The following is a 9,525-nucleotide window of genomic DNA, read 5'->3' as shown; positions in this document are numbered from 1 at the left end:
AGCAAACTTATTAAGCTGCCATTTAGATACAGTTGCGCTTTTCTAAGCGAGTATAGTTTGAAACTCTTAAAATATTATGTCTTAATTATATTCTATGTAAATAGTAATAGAATACACATTAAAAATAATAATTAAAATATATTAAGGAAAGACTTGCCCAAAATTAGTAAACGCTTTCAACAAAAATAAAAGTACAACGTTAATTGTTTGAACGCTAAGATAACTATAAACGAACTCGAATGAGTTATAATTAACAAAATTTTAGTAACAGTTGATGACTGACTAAAAATTTTCAAATAATAAAAGATGAGATATTTAAAATTATTAATAAATAATTATAAATTGTTAAACAATCATTAAAATGGTTTCGGAAACTGTTAGTTTCTATTGAAATGAAATATTGTTGTATTTTTATTTGTTTATGGTTCACTATTTTTTTAAATAAATAAGAAAACGACGTGTCAAGCATCACGATTCTATTTAAAAACGGCGCGCTTATACGCCGATATAAATATATACTAGCTTTTACTCGCGGCTTCGCTCGCGTTATGTCCTTAAGTATCAAAGATCATTGCAAATAAAATAAAATAATATGGTAATTGTTTTTTTATTGAGTGACTGGATTCATCAGAATTTAAAAATTCTAACATACAATTTAGCTTAAAAAACTGAAAACATGCTTTATTGAAATATGTTTTACTATTGCAAAAAAAATCAATCCTAACATTTTAATAATTTCAAAGTATCAACGTAGAATAAAAAATAAATAAATTAATATTCTGCCCCAATCTTGTGATCCGAAGTCTCGTTCCATTACATAGTCGAGGAGCATCTAGATTTCGTATAAGCGTAACTTGTACATTTAGTTTCATTTGAAGTTTATGTGAGGGTACACCCGAAAGTTCAAATGAATTTAAAAACTCCGCAGGATATCAGGATATTAAGTGCTTTGTTCTGTATCCATGATTGTATCTATTGACAAATACTACTCCTTTTCCCCTTGAACCTCCTTTAAAATATAAGTGTAGATTTTATTAACGATATAAATTTTTTGGCGCCAAAATTGCTCTTGCGTACAACCAACGATCACTATTCAAATTTTGTTTGAAGTCCGGGAAAACTTGAACAATTAGATCCACATCATTTTCACTAAATTACAAAATTCTCTTGAAAGTAAAATATAACCTTCAGCATCAATGTCCAAACAACAATCACCGAAGAAAATAGACACCCAACCTCAAAAATTTAAAAAGTTTAAGTATTGTGTGGTGGTGACAAAAAATAAAATTGAATAGTAAATTGACCGCCGGTATTATATTAATAAATTGGCGAATTATTTAATTAACTTATTGAAACGCCAAATGGCGTTAAATTTCATTCAAATTACCCAAACTCGCAGTCGGACAATTATACATATAAATATAAATTTTTTTGCCCTTCGGGAATATATATATATATATATAATATATTTATAAATGTCTTATGTCCTTTACTAGGTATACCCTTGAAAATATGCGCACAAAATTTCATGACGATCGGTTGAGTAGTTTCTGCGTGAATGTGTAAAAAACAAACAAACCCACATTCGCATTTATAATAATAATAATAATAATAGTAAGGATAAGGATAAGGATATAGAACGCTCGACACGCGACGGCCAAAGACGAAGTCGCTGACGCGTGAGACAATAGAAAGAGAGAACAAACTGTTTCGTCTCCACTCGCACTGGCTAGTCATAACGGAGAGGCCCGAGAATAGCCGAAGAACCTTCGTTTGTGTTAAGTTCACACGTACGCTCGCCGGCACACTAGCCCCACTTTTACAATTAGGCTTTACTACTTTCTCTCCAATATGTATCGCTCATGTTAACAAATACGAAGATGGACCTGGGAACCTTTTTTTATGTATTTTTTGATTCTCCACAACTTTTGTTTGAAACTTTTTTCGCTTAAACGCCTAGATTCTGAGAAAAACTGAGTCAAACCAATTAAAGCTTTTCTCCAAAAACTTCACGCCCGATTTCAAAAAAATTAACACCATTCGATTCAGTGTCCTCGAATTACCCTTATATCAAGTTTTCAGGTCTGCTGGTAAAAAGTGCTTACTTTGCCTCTTTTTGACTGGCCTATAAGCTTTATGCAGCTAGGGAAGGCCTGTATGAAGTCTTGAAACGGTTAAATGACGTGGTCTACTGCATCCAGAGAGGAAAGAGGGGATGAATGAAAGTGGTACAATTGGACCGATGGAGGGAATATGCCATAAGGGAGGCGTTACCTGTTTGATACAATTTGTAACGTAAATATTACGAATAAAACCGTTCTAAAATTTAATTGAGCTATCCCTTACGCATCCAGTTCTCCCTACGTAAGTCCGTAACAGTATTCACAAACATTAGTATACTCAATTGTAAATTGCTTCCTTTACTGCTTATATATCTTAGCCCCAAGTAACATAGTACATTGGTTTATATTTTACGTAGAAATATCTTTTACGTCTAAGTGTTAAGCCAATGTCTATATATTACGCATACCTTTAAGTCAGCGTCAGTTTTGGTGAGAAAATTCAAAAGCTCTCGGTGCTAATTTACCTTTTTCCATAATATGGTTAGAAAATAATGGCAGGTAGCATTTAGTTAGAAACAATCGAGAACTATGCTAACAGATTAAATGTTTCTTTAATAGTTCAGCATATAAAACAATTTTGAATAACTTTATTTTGAAGTGCACGGTTGTTAGCACCTATGTATTTAGGAAATGTATGCACAAGGCCTGTTGAGTAAAATTTTAAGCCCGTAATATTTTAGTTAAAATCTAATTTTTATGTAATTAAAACTTTTATGTAAATCTACTTGATTCTATTTAGAAACATAATACATTTTGTAGTTTGATATGAACTGGATCAGTGTCTTTAATACAATGGTATCAAGCTAACACACTACCCTGCTTGGAAAACAAATTATTTTGATTAACATAAATTATTCTGGAAAAGAAAGTATTTGGTTAGCATTGTTAAAATGAGTGCTTTGTTTTCAGGAATTAATTACGGTTTTACTTCGTGAGGCGGGTGTAGATAACTAACCATAGCGAGCTAGAAACTAGAGTTTAATGGATGTTTCCCTTGAAAGAACTAGAGTTTAATGGATGTTCCCATTGAATGTCAATACTGTAAATTTGAAATTTAATAATTGGGAATGTATAATTTTAGTGTAATAGACATTTTTTTGTTATATTGTAGAAGAATTAAGGTGAAAAATGGTAATCTAATGTGCACTATACACAGAATTGGTGATAAATATTTGCCAAGCTGCACCTGAAGAGATTTTTTTACAGAAAAAATTAAACACTTAAATTATTCTTAAATATAATGATAATCATATACATTTATGGAAAGATTTTTGTCACAGCCACACATTTCCGATTTAACTAAAATTTCTCATTTCACATTTTAAGTTATTAGCTTGACAAACCTTTTTTCGTTAATTAAGGCTGTTTTATAACAAATAAATCAAGGAAAATTTTGATTCTCAGTATGGTTTGCCAACCTCTTATGCTAATTACTTCTGACAGCTTTTTGTTCATACTGTGCACAACATTTCCAGTTTTCCGTCCAGTATCAAAATTTTATTCAGAAGCAAGTTTATTTTTAATTTGAGCTTTTCTAGATGTCATGTTTTCGTACTCCTTTACTGTTCTCTCCACAGGGATTGAGATTAGAGCTTTATGGGGTTTGCAGAGCATAGAGCATATTAAACAACATCTATTGTCGAACATTTTCTGCTGTATGTTTTAGAAAATTGTTGTTCTGGAACTATTATCGATACAAAGCCCCATTTTTGAATTTCGTCTATAATCGCTGTCTTGAATCTTCATACAATTAAATTTGTACATAGTTTGCTATATGAAAACTAACTCCTCCACACTACATGCTGCTAGACACACAGTAATTCGTGTTTGCATTAATATTGTTGACGGCAGTTGCTGTGAACTGTGCTTTTATATAATTTACCGGAGAACTCTCACTGGTTTTGTTTCGATCTGATATTTTAAGTGACCTGTGCTTGGTTTTACTCGCATTCTATCACCCTCTCACGCATGTGCCACGATTGTGAAACAACCTGTAGAGTATCCCAAAAATCATGTCTGAAATTCAATTTATGCTTTTACAATAAAACAAATTTAAAAAGTACTCTTTCTTAAATGCAATATTTATGTTGTTACGGAGCAAGGCGTGTGTGTAGTAAGCAGGGTAAAAAAAAGTGGATTTACAGTAGTCGGGAATTTCCCACAAAACAGGATTTTTTAAAAATATTTTAAATTTTTTTTTTTTACACTTTTGATTACAGTTTACTAATTAATTTAATTTTAGTGGATTTTTTTTAGCTTGGTTTCATTTAAAACTTATTCATGTGATTTAAATGATAAGATCTTGATTAGTATAAAATTATTCGTTTCCGTAAATCACACGAAACATGATGAATCAACTATTGTGGTTAGAGTAGAATTAGACCTGTCATTAAAATTTATTAAGATATTAAATTAAAAAAAATTTGTTTTTAAATCCACTTGATTTAAACCAATGTTTAAACCGTATTTTATACCATTGTGGGTTAAATCAGCCAACCCTGGCATTAAGACACTCGATACGCATTCAAGCCTTATCTGGTTCATAACCAGATCCAACCATCCCATTTTCGGTTGTGCGTACAATTTCCCGGGAAGGTTTCTTGCAAAGCCTTGGTCGAGCTTTGTGTGTTTCCGCCCATAATGGCTTCTAGCAACTCGCTTTCGGTCTTTGAAGGCCTGTAGACGGTTGCTGCTCGAAACCATGCCTTTCGCCAGCAACTTTTAAACGCTGTAATGTAAGCCGATGGCTGACTTGGATACTTGGGCCCAACTTTGTAGCGCTGCTGCCGCGCTCTATATAAACTAATATGAAGTTGGTGGTGTGTCCCTCTGCTCGTTAAAACTTACCAGGATAATGTTCTTTACTTGGAGGAGTATTAAAACTTTCGCGGCCCCCTCGCAACTGTTTTATCAGCTACGGCGTGATATACGACCGGCTCCTCGCAGCGGTAAGAAACAGTTGGGGCCGAACTGACTAACTGTGCATTCCACTTACTGACCTTTCTTGAAGTAGCAAGTCAGTTTCATAAGTTTTGATTTTAATTGCACAACTACTCTAATGCTAGTTACATTTAAGTATTGTAATACCTCACAAATTGTACTATTTCGATAAGCATGAGCACACGATGTGTTTGTTATTTGCTTTTTTATTGCGGAAATATTGTTTATATGGTGTCGTATAAGCTCTCTACTACAAATTAATATGTTCTAAACAGTTGTTTGATTCAGAAAATAGAGATTCGCATTAACGATCTGAGATAGGAACCAAAAATGCTATCTTGATTTTAGAAGTTTTTATGCCATTGGGTAACGATTCAGTTGTGATACTGTTAATAGACACTATGGTATTCTTAATGTATGATATTTGCTTTGTCGAATGCCAGTTTGTAATGCTAAACGATACAAAAGTTACGCCGGCCTCCGAGCGAAGGCAAGTGCGACATCGGCTGCGAGGGCGAGAGACTCTCTGAGAGTGTGAGAGTGTGAGAGTTGGCGACTGAGTGGCGCGAACCACTGTTGAGCCTATCTCTAGTGAGGAACTTGACAGGATAAACATTTTTGTGATCGGAAATTCTTAAGTACAATTATTTGTTATTAATGTAAATATTAGTAATTAATAAAACCATAATTGGGCTATCCCTTACGAACCCAGTTCTCGCATTACATAGGTCGTAATAATAAGTTAGGAAAAATTACATATTACATTTAAATGACATTAACTTGATAGTTGCTGTGTATTATGTCTTGCATGGCACTATGTTACAACATTAATTTCAACTACCTAGCGAGTAAGTAACTTTCACGTGGTGTATATAATGAGAGTATATTAACGGCCGCTATTGTAATAAAAAATAAAACCTCGAGTGAAATCGCCGCCTTGACATGTTTTTATTAAACGTTATAATAAAATGGATGGTTTATATACGTGTGTGTATATATATATTTTCAAAACGTATTCTCTTGGTTTTTGACTTGCACTTTTGTCTCATTACGATATTGCCCTTCTTAAGGGCTGCAACATAGTACTGCGAATGTTCTACGAATCCACGTTCAGGTGTGCTGGGTACGTAACTTTGTGCTTCAGGCGGGTGAGCTGACATCGGCCTGTGGTTGGAGACAGTGCTAAAGGCGAAGCACGGTCGACCAACATTTTCAAAATTGCTTTCAAACGCTCCGTAGCGGAGTCTAATCAAACTATGAACTTTGACGGGTGTTAGCTGCCAACTTGACTTGTGCTTGCAATTTGCCAGCATTGAGTAGCATTGAACAACTTTGAACTGCATTATTGATGTCGCCTATCCATGTTCTTGTCATTAGTGATACATGCGGAATGCAGTAGGTGAATATACTATGGCTGGGGCTGGGAGCCGGGGAACCATGGCAGCCATCTCGGATTTCGTCACTTCCGGAGGCCATCGCGGATGGCCGTGACCATTTTGGATCCGCCATCTTGTATTCCGTATTTTTGTTTTCTAGAACATTCCGATATCTTGACATTTGGACGCCCTCTTGAAAATTAATAACTATCCTAGAAATTTTGAATTTTTGTTTATAAATTTGAATTTAAAAACTTGAATTAAAAACTTGACTTTATCATCGAACACCCCACTCCTGTGTGTTTTTTCCCCATTATATAATCAAATACCCCACTTCTGTGCAAGACACTGTTCGTTATTTCCACCACCCTAAAATATATTATCAAATTAAATAATATATTTTTTTAATAAAATTATACATGCACTGTCTGCTGAGGCAGCCATCTTGTTTAGTAGAGACCACCATCTTTATTTTAATGTGATATATGTCGTCATCGAGTGTCAGTTTCTAAAGTATGTTAGTGAATGTATGCTAAGGTCGAGTTTCTATCCTTTACCAGTGGTGTTATGAACCTTATAGACCATCAAAATAAAAATTCAGTGTCATTTTCTTAAACGTTTATGCTTTTAAACTCATATATTTTGAGGGAGCCTTATGTGTACAATAGAAAATAATAAACTGCATTATCATGGAAAAGTGGGAGAGAGTGGGTGAGGCGGATAATCAAGCAGTGTCAATACTATCTGGGGGAAATAACAATGTAACTCACGACAAAAATCTAGGTAGAGACTCGACAAACAAGAAATCACTGAGAGAAAAAATACTGCGAGAGGTATTATAACAGGTATAATTAAATCAATACCGGGAATCGTGTAGTTTCCCTTCCACACGAAAGGTGCCGGTGGTATGACTCTACTTATTCTAAGGATTTAAAGATTAGTTTAAAAATAATAACTTAAATCTTAAGTTTCGTAAAAATAAACATTTATTAAAAATAAAAAAAAATATATTGGGGTGTGGCTGTGTCATGGATACGGCCGTGTGTTGTACATGAATGCGTGTCGATATAGAAGCGATTTCTTCATCCACTTGCATAATTTCAACCGCCCCAGCTGCAGATGTACTGGCACCGTCGTTGATCCGCTCGGCCGCATTGATTCTTTTACGGTCCCGGCACTGCTTCACTCGGTCATATGGTGTTTTATTTGTATCATTCGATTGCTTTTGGGAAGCCCTTTCCAACCGTATACGATCTCTGTATTTGGATTTAGGTTTTTGACGCATATAGGCCGATATATATTTTTGATTATATTTTTTATTTGAAAACCATATATATTCACTGTAACTATTTTACACTAATGTTTTATGTATGCAATCATAGATTTTGACGAGAGCTGACGATTGAAACCTAAACGAACGTCGTAGCTTCTACGAGTCAAAAGTTATACTAAATGGAAATCTCGAAACGCAGAAAAATGATCTCAAAATGGTGGCGCTTCCCCCTTCACAGCGCGCGATGCATCACAGTCCTCACTTAGCGTAACACCAAACTGTATCCCCCGAGTTTGTTATTATTATTTTTTTTGGATTGCCTGCCACTATGGAAGCAATTTTAAAACGTATTCACGTCAAAAACAATAAAAAAAACCTCAGAGTTACGAACTTTTGATGTCAGTACAGGCAGGTCATTAAATAAATAATCTTATGAGTTCTAAAGTGAAATAACACGAAACTTATTTATATCCGTGCGTTATTTATCGCAGGAGTGTCAGAAACTTTTAAGAGACATTGCAGGATTTAGACTTAATCGAATTACGAACACTTAAGCTTAAATTACCCTTGTTTCAGTGACTACTACTGTTATGCTGTACCATGTAATTATTTCATGAAGACAAGAGATTACTAACATTTGTGTTCCCCTCCCTCTGGTATGGCCTCGGGCCGTATACATCTTCCCATACTACTCGTGACCACCCGTGGCCCAAGTCCCCCGGAGTGGACCACACATCACATCACTAACGACTCGTTGCCACCGGCTCCCTCCTACGTTTCATAATGATCCGGCCCCACTGCCCCCAGATTTCGCAATTAGGGCACATGCTAGCTGACTGGCCCCATGTCGATCACATCCCGAGTGGCAAAGACCCCGCGTTTCGCCTCGAGACGTCCCAGATACGTCAGCATATGGCTGGAGCAGCCGCATGGCCGGGCCAGCGACACGCACAACCGCCACATGTCCCCGTTACTGAGTCGCACCATCATGAAGCTATGGCAACCCTAACATCGCCTGCACCAAGAGAGGCTTAACTCTAAGGACCCTAGACCCGAGAATTTCTGAAACGCGACAATATGTTATCATGTTTCCAGACCTGCCAACTTGTACGATTCTGCCGTAATTTGTACGGGTAATTGCAGTTCTTACGGGGAGAGGCATTAATTTTACGCATTACGTTTCTGCTGGCCTGAAATTCTACATTGACTCACTGGCTAGCGTTTTCAATCTCGTGCCATAAAATAGTGTACGTGCATCGGTAAATACCATATGTACAGTTTTTGTACCGTATTTTTCTTAGAACAGTGCCGTAAATGTCACGTACAATACCACAGTTTTGTAATGATTTTTATGGCAAGAAGAAAGGAAGTACCGATTTTAACGTGTTTTAATTGCATTTTGTGGTACACGTTCTGTAGTTTACAGTACAGAATCCATATATTTAGCACTGACCCGGCGATATTTTGTGCCGCGCTTCCACAGTACTCCGCTGTGGTGAATACTTTATAAATCATTAGATTCAGACATCAGATATGGTAATTGTAGACTGGACAGTTGTATGTGCGACAATGTGACGTCATTCATTCACTTTAAGATAGTAACCTTTATCTATGGGATAAGGACACGGACCGCCCAGAGGCCACAGGTTCGGACTGTTGTAGATGGGCCCTTCGTGTACGAGATTGCAGGTTATGCTCCACACGTGTAGTGTTGTGTTTGATAACAAATAGTGGTTTGGTTTACAATTATTAAAAACTATAGTGGTTCAGTGAAAGCAAAATATTTACGATACAGTTATGTTTGGGAGTGTAT

General features: G+C 35.8%; 1 protein-coding gene across 1 annotated transcript in view; it reads left to right on the top strand.

Moving 5' to 3' along the window:
* The window catches only part of LOC134531232 (C-terminal-binding protein), a 445,126-nt gene that overhangs the window by 208,918 nt on the left and 226,683 nt on the right, over window positions 1–9,525 (top strand). The gene's annotated exons all lie outside the window — the stretch shown is intronic.

The sequence above is a fragment of the Bacillus rossius genome, chromosome 3, assembly GCF_032445375.1.
Source record: "Bacillus rossius redtenbacheri isolate Brsri chromosome 3, Brsri_v3, whole genome shotgun sequence".
Classification (NCBI taxonomy): domain Eukaryota; kingdom Metazoa; phylum Arthropoda; class Insecta; order Phasmatodea; family Bacillidae; genus Bacillus; species Bacillus rossius.
The sequence above is the reverse complement of the archived record's forward strand: the minus strand, read 5'-3'. Positions and strand labels throughout refer to the sequence as shown.